We start from the raw sequence: 17,805 nt of genomic DNA, 5'->3' as shown, positions 1-17,805 counted from the left end.
CATTAGTTTGTATAGGAATATTTGTGATAAATGCTTTCATTAAAAATTTGTATTAGACGACTATGGATCATTGTTGTTTCTAAATTTTTTGACCAAATGAGTGAATTCTAAGAAAATGTACAAGAGAACAATACAACTATTATAACTAACAAAAATATAATAATAATGAGTATATTTAACAGTTTTAATTAATGACTATATTTTTATTTAGTTTATTAAGACAAATATTCTTGACTATTTTATAATTATAGTAATCCTAAAAATCTAAAATGTGTTAGTTAAAAAAATAATTAATAGGAGTTATACTTTATATGAGCTCTATAATATAAAATAATTATAAACCTACCATGTATATATTAAAAATTATAGTTTTAATTTAATAAATAAGTTAAAATGAAATAATAGATCATTATATTAATATAAAGTTTATTTACAATTAATGCTAATCAATTAGTAATTTATTTAAAAAAAATATCATACAAAATTAATCATTGTTTAATAATAATAATAATAATATCGATACATTACTAAACAACTTTAAGTATCACTACAAGTAAACGTAACTAATTTTAAATTGCGAAATATTTTGTAAAATTAATTTTGTTATGGAAATAGTGTAATATATGCTTAAATGTTTATTATTTATCACTAATATTATTAGATTGGTGATTAAAATATATAAGCTTTAATTTAACCATTTTATGTCATACCTAACATGGCTAACATTAAAATTTTTTTAAAATAGTATAATATCATAGCCAATAGGTATTAGAATTCAATTATATTTAAAGATATAAGCATGTATATTATTTACGGCCACACGTCATGCCTTTCATATAAATTCATAAGCAACAATTGTAAAAAGTATTATAGACTTAACAATCGTTTTGAACCAACGACTGAAGCAACGAAAAGTAGGTATAAATGCACAATACTTATTGATAAAAAAATGTTATGAAGACTTCATCTAAATGGTCAACGAATTTTAAAGTAGTTTTCAAAAACTAAAGAAAATTAGCTTTGTCGATAAACAAAATTTAGTAAATCGTGATAAATTGATAATGGATTGTGAGTGTAATTTTTATTCGGGTAGGTAATCGGTTTTTAGGTGAATTCAAATTTCAGACATTGTAATCGAGGTTAATTAGGTATTTAAAATGCTTATTATCTACTTAGGTAATATATATTATCGCCTTATTTTGTGATTATAGTATTACTATATAACTCAATTCAATTTATTTTATTTTTTCCAAGTAGTTCTTGGAAATAAGTTAACTATCGCGTTTCATAATACAAATTATAAATTTGGTTTGTCTTAGCTGTGGTTTTCGCAAGCCAAACATATAGTAATTACTACATATCTAAAATTTAGATTTTATTTTATTAAATATAATTTTTTTTAGGTACAACAATAACAAAATTAAGGAAGAATAAGACTATTGAACAAACAGAGTGGAACTGATGTCACTACTTCATACAAGTTACAACAATCATGTTCAAACATTCATAACACAGATCATGTAAGTTTTTCAGTCTTGCAATCGCCAATCATTATGATGTATTATTGTTAATGATAAATCTGAACTAACTTAAGAGATACATTATTACATTAAAATTATCTTATAAAGTTGCTGTCAAATCATAATAATTATTAATTCATATTTAAAAGTTTGTATGTTTTTGTCTGTTTTGATTTGATTTTTCTCCATAAGATAAATAGAGACTATAGAGTAATAATCGGTACAGGCGCGAAGAAGGTCGAGCAGGGCCCCTGCACAAGGCCTAGCATTTTTTGCGACTCAATACTTGCACTTTTTTTTAGCTTTGTATGACCCACACTTCCTAGTATTAAATAATAATTTATTAAGAATAAGAATTCAATGGAATATTTTATCAGAAACATTTTATGTTTTATGTGTGAAAATATATTGTATTATATAGTATGTTTTATTTGTAGCATATTTTGTTTAGCACTTAATTCATACTACAACACAAGTATGTGTAAGTGGACCTAAATAACTTGACCTTAATAACAAGGGGAATTAATTTAAATACATATTTAATACTTATTTACTATTATAATCATAGTAGTTAAGTTTTAAATGTTTTAATTGAACCCAAAATAACTATTAGTTATATTATGACACAGATGAAAAATTATGGAGATTTTAACTATAGATAATCTATTACAGTCCTAATATATATTACATTGTATTTTACTTTGGTTTAGTTAACATTTCAATATGAATCTATTGTATTATCTTCCATTACTATTTATATATTTATAGTGAAGAAATTAATTAAATAAAATCAATATATATAAAATGTAACATACAAAATGTAATATATATAAATGTATAATTTACATTAAGATAATAAACCAAACTACTTTACTGCTTTATTACTTAATACTTAGTGACTGGTATGTTTACTCTTTATTCTAAACATTTATTGTTATAAAATGGATTTATTATTTGTTGAATAACATTAATTGTCCAAAATATTTAATAATATACATTTTTATGTTCCATCTATACCTTTAACATCACCTATTTTATTCGATGTAGGTACCTACTTCAAAGGCAATATCATTTTCATTACTCTCCGATTAACCATCTGCTACTTTATGTAAATTTTTATCTCAATTTGATATTAATCATAATAATTAAACTATCTTAAAGAACAATATATCATATAATTTATGTACTGAAATGTTTATTTTTAAATACTAAACAATATTACTGTACTTAATTACTTTGGTTTTTAGTTTCATATCATGTTAAACTATGTATTTTATTCATTATAATTATTTTTAATATACTATTTGCTCTCTAATGTGGTATAATAAGTAAATAAATAATACTCATTAGAAGTTTTGGAAGTCCAAAGGATTATGTGTTTATTAACATTTGTTTGTTTGTTTGTTATAGATCTACAAAAGAAAGCTTCCGGATAAACAAGAATACCAATGCATGATATTGACTAACATGGACTACTCAATAACGTATTGTTCAGTGCATACATCTATTCCATTAGTTTCAGAAAGATAAGATCTACAAAATTGAATAATAATTTGGTCTTTGTTAAAGCAATGATGATCATGAGGAATAAAGTATGAAAATTAATTTATTTATGTGATTGTATAATTGTCAGTTAAGTTAGTATTTCATAATTTGATTACTGACTTGATTGAATACCGGACACTGGAATTAAAAATATAGAAATAAAAATGTGCAATACTCTTATACTAAAATTATATTAAATATAATTATATTATTAGATTAAAAACATAACATAATACTAATAAATGTAGTCTTAAAATTATTTTAAAAAAGTGGGTATCACTCTGCTGTATAGTAGAGATGGAGAGTCCTGGTCGTGTGGATGTGTTAAATTTGAATGCAATGACGGGTAACATTGTATACGAAAAACGATTCTGAACGGAGATGATTTGTCAGTCAATGATAATTAGTTGGATATATTATATTATTATTACTTATATTTAAATTGTAATACGAGTATATCGTTATTTTACACGATTTCGTAAAAAATTAAATTTCATACGCTCCAAAAATGTTTTCTATATTGACGCTGGAATTTTTTTTTACAGTTACTTGTAGGAAAACTTATGGATAACCTTGTATTGGATTTTTGAACCTTAAGTATAAATCACAAAAATTTTATGAATTTTCAACTTCAAAATTCCTTGCAAATTTTCGCGATTTTGATATATTTCGTAAATATTTGAACTTTAAATGCTTATAAACAAAAATTGAGACTAATTGTTTTACTGATTGTTTTTTACTACGATAAGTTCAACTTATAATAAACCTTGTATTAAATTTTAAAGATTTTTTAGATAGCCAAATTTTTTTTATCGGCATTTTAAGAAAAAAAACTTAAAAAAGTCAAACATTTCAATTGTCTATAAGTACCTTAAAAAAATTCTAGATATTTTGAAAATTTAATTGTAAATAGATAACGCTAATATAAACATTTGGTGAAAATTTCAAGTATTTACAATGATTCGTTTTTGAGTTACAGCAAAATCAAAAAATCTATTTTGTCAAAAAGTGGTTATGCGTAAAAGTTCCCGTTTTTCCGTAATTTTTTCAGGGTTTTTCCCGACGCTTTTGAAAAACATTGGAAATTTTTTACTTTTGACCCCCCAAAGTACCAACTAGATGAATTTTCCTTTTCAAAGAGGGGCTGAAGTCAAAAATCGAAGCATTATTACTACTCCAAAAAGTGATGACAGACACAAAAAAAAAAAAAATAAAAAAAAAAAAACACATCATTGTAAAATCAATACATTCATCACTCTGTTCAGAATCTAAAATGAGTGATATACTACTTTTGAAATATTTATTTAATTTTAATTATATTTTATTATCAACTAAAACTTTGGACTATAATATTTGTTTAGTCTATAGAATGTCACAAAAATATCTAATACATGTAGTAATTAGCTAATTATGTTATAACTTGTTATCATCAATATTAGATTTTCTTTTATTTAACTATCAATTTTCATATTATAACTATATTTAGAATAACAATAAAAAATACAAAAAGATTGAAAGTTACTACATAATTATATCTATTAGTTATTTTTGTTCACCCTATAATGTTGTATTTGTATTGTATACAAAATTAATATTTAATCAACACTTTGGACCGACTACTGACTAGCATAAACCTGATAATTTCATTACTACAAAGAACATTAATCATACAAAATTTATAATTTTTTGAGTTGCAATATTCATTACATTATATGTTTTTCATCAAGTAACTATTATTTTCAATCTTTTGACATGTCACTAAATGGAAGTAATAACATTAATATTTTAATTAAAAATAGTGTTAACAATTTATCTGATTTTTATATTATTCGAATAATGGTTGATGCTGATAGTGTCGAGACTGATGGTATGAAAAAATGTTAAATTAAATTGTATTATTAAGTTGCATGTAAATACTAAATATAATGATAATAATACTATAATCGTTTAATTTTGAATAGTTATAATTTATAAAGTTATATATATATTAGAATACCAAACTATTTAAATAATTTTAAAATCTAGTTTACATTTAAAATATAATGTAGATTAGAATTAAGGTCATACAAAAATGTTTTTCTTTCTTTTAAGATAAATTTTTAATTTATAGAAATCTGACATTTTAAATTAACTAAATGTAACCCACTTAACTTGGAACGGATTAAATTTAAAAAAATTATCATTTATTTTAATTATTCCCAAAATTTGTTTGTTATAAAATATAAAATTAAAAAAAAAATAAAAGTTGCAGTTAGAATATTAAAAAAAATAATTTTAAACTTTTATTATCCTAACATATTTTAGGGACCGCTGTATACAAAAGTATTATGATAAGTAACAATGAACGAACACCACAAGTGATTAAAAATGCTTTGCTGAAATTTTGTATCGATGATGATCCAGAAAACTATACTCTGTCTCACGTCTTACCTGATAAAGGTTTGTATAATTATTATTATTTTTCATGAAATTATTCTTAACTGAATTAATTTTTTGTTACCGATATTTCAGAAATGATCTTGCCAATGTCAGCCAATGTTTACTATGCAGTAAATTCAGAATATGATTTAAACTTTTTGCTACGTAAAAAAATACAGGAAGAACCACAGTTCTCAATAAATGAGTATATTCTTAAAATGAAATTTTAATATATTATACATAATTAAGTTTAATATTTTAATATTTTATGTATAAAAAAGACATTCAATAAAATAAATAAAGATTCTGTATAAAATCATGAATTTTTATTGAGTATATAAAAATAATATTACCAGAAATCGCGAAGTTAAATAAGTTTTATGAATGTATAAATTCAATACATCTTGTAAATGTTAATTAACACAAATTAAAGTAATATTTGTTTTGAAGTTTTGAATAATTATTCATTTGATTGGTCAAACAATATAAAATATTTAATAGGTATCATTACAAATTAGTATGGAGATGACAAGATACATTCCTCTAACTTGTTATCTGAGAACAAATTTCCCTTTCATAAACAAATTGGAGAGATAAGACAGTATATTTGAATAAACACAAAACAAATAAACCTACAAGAAGTAAGTCGTTATACTTATTGTTATTATATATATATTTATTTATGTACTGTCTAGTAAGTTGGTAAATTTCACTGGTTTACCACACGGCACATATTATGTTTTTGAACACTTGATATTGAACAACAGCATAAGAATTATGATTCGATAAAGTACTATTAGTTTGAACATAATCAAAACATGCTTGGAATTGGTAAATTTTTAAGCGTTGTTTAATCAAGTACCTAACCATAATTATATGTGAGTGCGTTCAGGCAAATTAAAATTTTTATAGCCATTAATGTCTTCAACAAGTTACAGTAATTTTGATTTGATTTTTTTTCATATATTGAAAGAATGAGAGCTACTTTGGTACATACTTATTAGTAAAGTACTTAATAGATGCTTAACTTTAATTTAGTATTAACTAATAAAAAATTAGTAATAACTAAACGTTAATTGAATATGTATGATGGTAAATTGTACATTCATATTATATTATCTTACTATCTTTACTAAGTGTCTTAAAAATAATTAAAATTTAATAGTGTAAAATTAAAATGTAAGTGTATATCATTACTCATTACTATAATTTATTATATTAAAATGGACAAATTTTCCTTATAATATTTCATTGTTTGAATCAAAATAAAACATTTTTGGGTAATTTATATTAGTTTTTTTTTATTAATTTTTATCTATTTACTAATCGTTACAAGTATAAAATAAGAATATTCAACAATAATAACAAAATACTAAATAAAAAAAAATTAAAAACAATTTTGGTAAAACTATTAGATATTATAATTTTTACATGAATTATTAACCCATGATAATAATTATATTATGAATTAACTTAACCTAACCTGTGTATTGGTGGCAACTTGCAAACGAATTGCGTCCCGATATAAAATTGCGATAAATGGCATACGAATTGCGTCCCGATTATCTGATACAGCATACATGAATATCTTTTTCTTTTTAAATTTTTATTTGGATTCGTATAATTTGTAAAAATATATGAATATATAATCAATAATCTATATGAGAATTATGACTTTTATGTATCTATATGTGAATAAAATTTTAAAAACCATGAAATCTATGTATACGGTGGTTAGAAATCCCGAAAAAACTACCAAAGTAAAAAATATTTTAAAAATATTAAATATACCTAATTAATTGAATATGAAAATTAAAAAGATGATCACTTACTATGCACACATTTACATGATTCCTATATATATATATATATATATAGAAATTGTCTACATTGAACTCCTTAAAAACAGTCGGTATCTAATTTCCTCAAGAAAAATGTATAATATTTAATATAATTTTTAAAAATATTGAAATATAAAAATTATATAAATTTTTTTGAATGTTTTTTATTGCATACAATTATGTAAAAAAATATAAAAATTAGTAAAATGGTTTAAAATTAAAACAACTGTTTAAAATGATTAAAAAATGTTTTTTATAATCAAAACTTCTTTTAGATTCTGAACGGAGTGATGAGTGTATTGATTTTACAATGATGTGTGTTTTTTTTTATTATTATTGTATTTGTCATCACGTTTTGGAGTAGTAATAGTGCTTTGATTTTTGACTTCAGCCCCTCTTTGAAAAGCAAATTGAATCTAGTTGGTACTTTATTTCCAGTAGTTTTCAAAAACGCCAGGAAAAACTCTGAAAAAGTAACGGAAACAGGAATTTTTACGCATAACCACTTTTCGACAAAATCGAGTTTTTGATTTTGCTGTATCTCAAAAACGAATCATTGTAATTACTTGAAATTTTCACAAAATGTTTATTTTAGCATTATCTATTTACGATTAAATTTTCAAAATATTTAGAATATTTATAAACTATGTATAGACCATTGCAATTTTCGATATTTTTAAATTTTTTTTCTTGAAATGCAGATAAAAAAAATTTGGCTTTCCAAAAATCTTTAAAATTTAATACAAGGGTTATTATAAGTTGTTCTTATTGTAGTAAAAAAAAATCAAAAATCGTTAGTCACAATTTTTTTTTATAACTCACTCAAGCATTAAAAGTTAAAATGTTTACGAAATATATCAAAATCGCGATAATTTGCTACAAGGAGTTTTGAAGTTGAAAATTCATAAAATTTTTGTAATTTATATCTAAGATTAAAAAATCCAACACAAGGTTCTCCATAACTTTTTCTTCAAATAACTGTAAAAAAAACTCCAGCGTCAATATAGAAAAAATTTTATGAGCGTATGAAATTTATTTTTTTACGAAATCGTGTAAAAAAACGATATATTACAATTTAAATATACCTACCTAGTTAATAATACCCTACTTGTTTTCCTAGACTGACAAATCATATCCGTTCAGAATCCTGCAATTTAGTCTTATGTATTATATATCATGTCTCTTGTCTACATATTATTATGATGTACTAGATTTCAAAAAAAAAAAATTTAAAAATATCGAAAATTTCAATGGTCTATAAATAGCTTATAAAATTTTTAAATATATTGAAATTTTAATCGTAAATAGATAACATTAATATAAACATTTTATGAAAAAGTATTTATAATGGTTCTTTTTTGAGTTATAGCAAGATTTTGACAAAAACTAGTTTTGTGTAAAAATTTCTGTTTTTCCGTTAGTTTTTTAGGGTTTTCCTGACGGTTTTGAAATCCACTAGAAATTTTTTACTTTTGACCACCCAAAGTACTAACTAGATTCATTTTCCTTTTCAAAGAGGGGCTGAAGTCAAAAATCAAAGCACTATTACTACTCCAAAACGTGATGACAGACACATAAATAAACACACATCATTGTAAAATCAATACATTCATCACTCCGTTCAGAATTTAAAATGAAATATTAAACGTGCTAGTGTACCTATACACAACAATGCAAGATTTTCTGTTCAAATATTAAATAGAAAAAAGTTAAGCAATCATTTAAAACCTAAGGCTGCAATAGTATAAGCGCAATTTAAGGGGGCTCTGGGGGGCTAAGCCTCCCCCAAAATGGTTTGTACATATCCCCTTCCACCTTTATATATCTTAGGAAGCATACATACAGTACGACTTACATGTAAATTATAATAGCTCCCCAAATTTAAAACTCAAATTGCGCCTTTGTGCAATATATACGATCCCTATGAGAAGCCATCAAAATTAATAGGTACATTTGGGGAATTGTCAAATGGGCATATCGACATTGAAATCGAATGCAATAATTAGTATAGTCATATAAATTTCATCGGACTCGATTAGTGCAGTTGTTGAACATTATCAGGACGCAATTCGTTTGCTGTGCGTGTATTTAGTATTTGGATGGGGCGGGAGCGTAATACGGCAGTACTCCCGTCCAGACACCAAATGTCTATTGCACTACTAACGTCATCTAGAGCATAAAATAAAATGAGGAATAGCTGGGCGATTACTGAGTAGGTACCTAGAGTTGTGTAGCAGTTCGAACAGCAGTGGTCGGAATTGCCGGGCAAATACTGTCGATAACTGCATGATGTGTTGATATTTCATAATATTATGTTTGTTGTGCAAAAATGTGTGCTGCAAGTGTAAGAGTGTGCGTGCGCGTGTGTGTGGGTGTGTGTACACAAGACTACGAAAACATGGTAACGAGGGTTAGGCAGATATCTAGTAGTATAATACAGTTTAATTGTCAATTGATAGTTAAATTGCACAAAAAACACTAAATATAAATCACAGCGAACAAAACGATTTTGAGGAATGAAAAATGTATATTGTAAAATCTACAGCTCTATGATTCAACAATTTAGTAGAATGTATAAAATAATAGTATTAAGAAAAGATCTTTATGATAAAAAAAAAAATATAATTCCATATTTCATAATATAATAATAAATAACACTGCTGTTATTAGAACTGGTAAAAATACAATCTACGTTTCTTCTGGCTCAACATGGTAAAAACTAATAATTATTTAAACTATAAAAAATAATAAGATAACAGATATAATAAAACGTTGTGTCCATTTATTCCAAAATACCTAAATACAATTTAGTGTCTATATAAAACAATAAATTAAAAACTGTTGTAGGTATTCAATTTTAGGTACTTATCCGTTTATTATACAAATTAATATAAATATTCAATTACATAATATGTAAAATGTATAATTTGCTTTGTGTATCGGTAAATTATTTCTAAAATAATATTTTATTAGGTTAAATTGTTCAAAAATAAGAAATTTATATCTTTAGTAATTTTACCTTAAATAGATAAATACGTACGTAAATGTTCTAAAAATGTCGAATATGCATATAATTAACAAAAAACAATGATTCTATATGATATTGTTTATGCATGTAAGCAGCTGTTCTTATTATGTATATCTTATTTCTATTCCGCGAGAAGTGGTATACGGGTATGTGGGAGAATCAAATTATTCTGGTGTGGTAACTGATAGTACTTCAAGTAAAATTAAAATTTAGAAAAATAACCAACATAAATGTAATTTTGGCAATCGAGTTTGTATCATAAAGGGTAAAAGTAAATATTAAACCACAAAAATCATGACTGTAAATATAATTAGAGAAGATTTATAATTTTCAATATTCATAATAATTGTAATTGCACGTTTTTAGTTTTTAATTTTGTTTAATAATATCGATGGCTAGGCTCGGATCTAGCATTTGTTTACCCGCATCAGCAAAGTATAAAATTAGCGCTCGCTTATAATTCAGTCCCCTTCTATGATGCCACTGTTATTTGGTAATTTGGCGCTCCCCGACAAGACTTCCGGGGCAAGTGCCCCGGGTCATTTCCCCTGGATCCGGCCATATGGCAACTAAAAAGGTTACTTCACGTTAATTTTTTTTTCAAAAGTCTTAAGTCATAATTATATATTTTTTTAAATTATTAAAACCAGAAACCTAAAATAATTTTGTTCAAATAACATACTTAATTGTTTTATATGTATGGTTTGGAAATAGAACTTTTGAAAATCGAAATTCATTACACCTTGTAAGAAGTCATTCTATTTTCAGTAAAAAATTGAAATTGGATGGCTATACGAGGAGTGAAAATTTTTTCTTGTAAGACATGTTTTTGACTGAAAACCGGGTTACGTGTACGTCTTTTAAATACATTTTAAATTAATTTACATTCAATATTTCATCCAAGAGTTTTTCACTCAATTACCCCTGATAAATTTAGTAAATGCAACTTTATATACCTAATTGGTATCTAACAGTTTCTTATCGTCGGTGTATGCCGGAGTTATATTTACAAACCGCAGTACTTGAGATGCTTAGGTATATTTTCATCTATATTGTGTTACAAAAATAAGATCGATGTTTTAATTAAGTACATTTATAATTAGTAATTACTGATAAAGACAAATATGATCTAATCGAAGTAAACTTGTTTACAAACTTTAACTTCCTTCTATTTTTAAATAGAATCATAGGAACTATAATTATATTTTTGTTTTGCATTCCGATAAAAATTGATTGGGTTTGAGGTGCCTTAAGTTCTTAATGATTCGAAATGATAATATCCAACAGAACATTGAATACCTAAGTGCATGTGGACACTTGCACTATTATTTTTAATAGATTATTATGTCTTGATTATCATGGATATATGTTATTATTTCGATGAAATGGTTTTTCTTTTTAACAGGAATATTAACATTATGAAACGAATTCGAACTGATCAATTATTGAAAAATGATTATAACAACGTTTTTCCATCAAGAGTGATGTTCGTTATCAAGGTGTATAATATTATATAATAAATATATTATTTTATTGGTTATTGTATTTTAAATGTATATGTCTCCGCAATATTACCGTAGCGCTACTGTTACACTACCGATTTGTAAAAGGGGAAACAAAAGGACTGAAAAATCAATAACTAAAAGCATAGGCATGCGCACAGGACATGCCGAGCGTGCCCAGGCACGCCCTGTGATTTTTCATGAGCTGAAGCGTCTTGGTTGATGCTAGGCATGCATGTTAAATATGAATATAACTATAACTCAAAATACTAAAAGAATGTTGTTAACATTTTCCAAGGTTTCAGAGTAAGATTTATTTACTGAACTGAAACTAAAAAAAATAAAACATTATCAAAATGTTATGCAACTAAACGGTGTTATTAGTGAATTTTTTATGAATGAATTCATTGGTTGAAAATAACTGGAAATTCCACAATATATACTTGTGTTTTTAAAGCTTTAAAAATGTTTACAATCATACCTGCATGTAACTAGCTGTACGTGTGAACGCGTTTTTTTAAAATTAGCCATAGTAAAAAACAAATTTAAAAAAACAAATTATGCAGTACAATGAGTCATAATAAACTTTGGAGTCATTATTACTGCTTTTCACAGAACAGGAAATGGTATCGAAGGTAGATTTAAATGCAGTAGGTAATATATGAATATATGATATTGTATAAGTATATCCTTTTTAAACATTTTTTACTACTATAAGAATTATAATCTATAAGAACTCCGTATACCAGATACGAGCTTAGCTCAGTTGGTATACGTATCAGCTATTATTAATGTATTCTTAATGTAATAATTTACTTATTGTATCATATAATTATAATTAATTTTTGGCTGAAATAAATAAATATATGAATTCAATAATATGGGTAATAGACGAATGTCTCTCTAAGTACATAAAATACATTTATGATTTATAGCTATCGCTATGTAATTTATAATTACTATACTTATTAGATAATTATACTTTATTTTAATTTACTAGTAACTGTTCAATATAAAGTATTTAAAATAATATACTTAAAATTATATCGAACTATGTAAGAAAAGGGGGTTATTTAATGGTTGATCAGAGATCAGAAGGCCAATGATAAATATGGGCACTACCCGCTTTTAAAGTCTGCGTACGCCTATGACTAAATGTTTAATAATTGGTCATAACTCATAACTCTTTATAGTTATTAGTTTAATATAAAACCGGCCAGTCACCGCATTGCCATTGACGGATAGTGTATTAGTGTAGTATAGTTATTAACGTATCCAAATATTATTATGACAATGTTTGTAGATTATTGTATGTGGTACATGGGTGTCGAATATAAAGATTTACTCGTTTAGTTCGTTATTAAATCGGATTCACAGCTTACATGCATATAAATTATAGAGTCCCGTTATTCAAACATTCATTCATTCATTTCTTCAAATATTTGACTGTGTGAACGATACTTAAGACCTAATAATTTTTCTAAATAACTTTCAAAAAATTGTTATGTCGTGAATATTCACGACGAATATTCTGAAATATGCTAATATAATATGTTTAGGTCCGTTTTGAGGTACAGATATATGATTGAAACAGGTTTATCGAATATGTTGTAGAAATCCTTATATTTACATTTACACAATCATTTTAAATGAAATACGATAATACTGGAATTGCCAGTGAATGCTAATAAAAATTACACACCATTTTTCCTAATATGGTTTCACCATGCTTATATATATAAATTAAATACCTACCAATTAACAATAGTTATATGCAGGGCTCGGGACTTAAAGCATTTGCTTATTTTTATGGATTGACTTAAAATGTAGCAGAGTGCTATGGAAGTGTATGTCATGTTACAACACGTTCAGTTATGAAATTTAAGTGCTTTTTTTTTGCTTTTTTCAACAGTTTTTTAAAAAGATGCTTATTTCCAGCTTTTCTGATTATTTTTGATTTTTTGACTAGTTATTCTACTTTTTATGGTTTTTTTTCAGAAAATCCCTTGGAAAATCTATAAAAAATAAGACAAAATGTCTCGAAAGTGAAGATGATTTTTTTTATAATACAAAGATTTATTTATTATTTTTAGTTTAATGGTTTTTCTTTAATGATATTATTTTTAGCGCAGTTACAAATTATGTCTAGTACCTACTTTATCGTGTAAAAAGAAAGTTTTTTTTTATTATTAAGTATTTTTGCACAAATTTAAGTTTTTAAATGCTTATTTGAGTGCTTATTTTAATGATTTTAAGTACTATAAATCCCGAGCCCCGGTTATATGTATAATACGGTTGGTATAATTAGTGTTATTTTTCAAGGACAATCCATTAACGCGCGTGAAGTTGGTTCACCCTACTACGACCAATTTATTTGAAAATAATTCGCGAATATTTTGCAAACTGGTATTTAAAATTTGGCAAAGCATTCCTTCATCTGATATTAAATAATAATATTGATGGTGGTGAGGACTTTGCGCAGCCCCTCTCTATAACCTTTAAAATTGTATCAATATTTTGCAAATAGCTTGCAAATATTTGCAAATTAGTTTTCAAAATCATTTACCAGCCCGGTGTAAAAGAAATAATATCATGTCCCCTTTTTAGATACAGACTATTTTAAGTATAAATAAATTACGGTTTTGAAATCTTCCAATTTTATTTATTTTAAATTTACTTTTTAATATTTAAATACTTTAGTTAGAAATTCTTGTTCTTGGTACTACTATTTAGAATTCCGAGATTATATCTGAAAACATTAACTATATAGAATTTACAAGTACTGACATTTGGTATTAGTTTGAACTCAAAATTCTAAATAGGTTTGTTGTCAACTATATATTATATTTGTAAAATTTTAAAATCAACTTATTTTTTTATACCATGTCGGGAATTGATTTTCAAATTCTGAAAACCAAATTGCAATTTGAAAATTATTTTCAAAATGTTGGTATTATTTTAAATTCTGTATTTGAAAAGAGATTGGAGGCTGCGAGTATTTGCCATCCCTCGATCTTATTTTTTATACGTGTTGGGAAATGATTTGAAAATTTTGAAAATCAATTTGTAAAATGTTGTTACCATTATGAAGTCATTAGCTACATATGAGGGGGCTGCAGGAAATTACTCCCCCCTCTAATATTATATTTTTTATACCAGTCTGGGAAATCTAAATCAGTATGGTTTGCAAAACTGAAATGTTTTTGCAAACTTGATAAATTATTTTTAATTTATTGGCTGTGTTGGGGAGGCCAACTTCATGCTCGTAACCCATGTTTATGACTCCATATCTAGAGCCCATATGTTTTCGTGAAAATGTTGATTTATCGATATCGAATATCAAACCAATAGTTTTTATTTCTTCATTTTTATAAACCAGTACTTTCAAATAGATGTGGTGATGCAATAACAATCCTTCCAGCTTTCTCTAACCAGTTTAAATAGCTGGAAAATAGATTTGTAATAAATTGGTAGTAATGATACTATATAACTAATCATGCACGATCTCCGTAAAAACCGGTATAACAATAAATTGTTTTTTTATTATTCAATAAAACGCGCTCGCGCGTTGAATACTAAATGTGTCACACGACAACGACTAAATCGCCATTGAACACAAAGATCGTTAGAATTTGAATAACTTGAGGCATGGTTTGAGCTGTGCCTGAAGAGGAATTTCCGACAATAATTGGCCCCTGAAAACACCCCTGAATCAGTAGCCTGTATTTTATATGTAATTACTAAAGAAAATGTAAATTTGACTAAAGTATATATGATAAAAAAAAATTAAAATGAAAAACAAGAAATGGTGGTTTTAATTTAGATTTGAAGTACCTAATGAACAAATTTAATAATGTATCTGAGTAAGGTGTCTTCTATTAAACATTTTTATTTTACATTATCATCAGGTATGGTTAATAGTTTATTACTGATTAAGTATACATTAATATTATAAATTGTATTAAAAGTAATTAAATTAATACCTAAACATCAATCATAATTTACTGACATTACTTGTGACTTTTCTTGTATTAAGAGAGGGCCTAAATAAAGTAGGGAAACATCCTATATGTAGGAAACACCTAAAATTCAGGTATGCGTATTCTTCGCGTACGTGTTTCTCAAGCCTATATCATTTTAATGCGAAGACCGTACCTATATTGTTAAATTAACATAAACATATTATAATTTATTAAACATTACTTTGACAGAACCTAGCGCACGTTTTACAATTCCAAGTCGTTAATAGAAATTGTATATTATACATATATATAATATTATATACCTACATAATAAAGTCTATGCGGGTATAATAATTTAAATGATCAATAAAGATTATACTATATATAATATTAAATGCATATCGTATATGTATAAGGACTAACGAGTTAACTCTACCGCTTATATAGGGAGAGCGTTTTTATACGTCATAGTTTCAAACTACGTTGTACATTATTTTTCCGGTCGGTCCACTGCGGGTAGGTTATATTATTATGTTTTAACAACGACTATTTTAGTGCCGTACTCGCCTGCCGGTCGTTGAAATACCTCGAATCTGTATAACAACAACAATATTATTCCTCGTGTAAATTCCATTAAACCAAACTACGCGTTAGGAGGTCTCGACCACAACGATGTCTCACATTCCGAGCACTTATACGTCATACATACCGAGCAAGTAGTTCTTGTTGCACCAATGCACATGCACACGCACAAACCGAGCATGTGTTTTTAACCCCAGTTGTTGTTAGACCCCTGTTGTTTTTTACTATTATATTTTATACAGATCACGACCATCTTTCAAATTTAATCACTATGTGTGTAATATATCATATAAAATATATTCAACACTTATCAAAAATATTAACGTTTAGTTTTATTTTGGTTTCTGGAAGCGCTTATTTTTTAGAAATTATATAAATGTCAATTATTTTGGTTTACTAAATTATTAACTACTGCACTTTTAAGTTTGATAAATTCATTAATATAATTTTTAATTGAATAACCTTAATTTACTATAGCTATATTTATGTTTATTATTTTTAAATGGAATTTATTATACATTATGTATAAACTGGAAAACTAAAGAAGTACGAAAAAAAAATTTCATTAATTTTTGTTATAGACAACTTCACAAATATTCATTCGTTATCCCAATATTATCTTAACAAAAACTTTTAACGAAATAACTAAACTTTCGAGATACTTACCTAATAGTTAATAAAGTAGTAAACTGAAATGCATACATGATATGATATGATATGAGTTTACCTATGACCATTATAATTTCTAGAAAATGTACACAACCAGATAGTAAATATTTTTATCATATAGGTATTATTATTATCAACTAACTGTAGAAAGTTGTGAATAGGTTCGTGGTATAAAAAGGCAATAGGCAATAGCATTATATTTATCTAAATATTTTGAAAATTCCATTGTATCTTCCAATTCAGGCATACACAATTTAATTATATTCATAATAGGTACCAATTCAAAATCCCCAAGAAAAATGATTATTATAAAATGAATACATTTTTTGCTCCGTTCGGAATTTTAGACAACAATAATAATTTTAATAAAATCTACTTCGTGGACTACCGAGTAATCCATTTATAGTCTACCCATGGGTCCACGAACCTCCGGTTAAGAACCACTAGTCTGTATATAGTCATTAGTCTTGTAGAATTTTGTTACGTAGGTTGCCAGCAGGCACGTGTTTGACATACTAAATTAATATTGTTGGATCTGTATAAAATTATTTACATATATACGCAAGAACTAATAAATAAATAATACGTATAATCTTCTATTTATTTCTTTTAAATTTTCCGTTGGTTTGTTCTAAAATGTACTTTCGTGTTATTTATCAAACTGATGAAATCATTTTTTAGGATGTCTCATACGTCACTCACAAGTCAAGTCTAATGGTATTTTGGAATACTGATACA

The 17,805-nt window shown here is 25.8% G+C and overlaps 1 long non-coding RNA gene across 1 annotated transcript; it reads left to right on the top strand.

The window, feature by feature from the left end:
• The first annotated feature begins 613 nt into the window (after nt 1-613).
• Nucleotides 614-5,785, top strand: LOC132926564 (uncharacterized). Its single transcript, XR_009661472.1, has 4 exons — nt 614-1,520; nt 2,931-3,112; nt 5,370-5,504; nt 5,577-5,785. It is a non-coding gene; the product is annotated as an uncharacterized LOC132926564 (long non-coding RNA).
• The last annotated feature ends 12,020 nt before the right edge of the window (nt 5,786-17,805 follow it).

The sequence above is a fragment of the Rhopalosiphum padi genome, chromosome 3 (genome assembly GCF_020882245.1).
Source record: "Rhopalosiphum padi isolate XX-2018 chromosome 3, ASM2088224v1, whole genome shotgun sequence".
NCBI lineage: Eukaryota > Metazoa > Arthropoda > Insecta > Hemiptera > Aphididae > Rhopalosiphum > Rhopalosiphum padi.
Note: the sequence above shows the minus strand (reverse complement) of the source record. Positions and strands in the feature narration are given on the sequence as shown.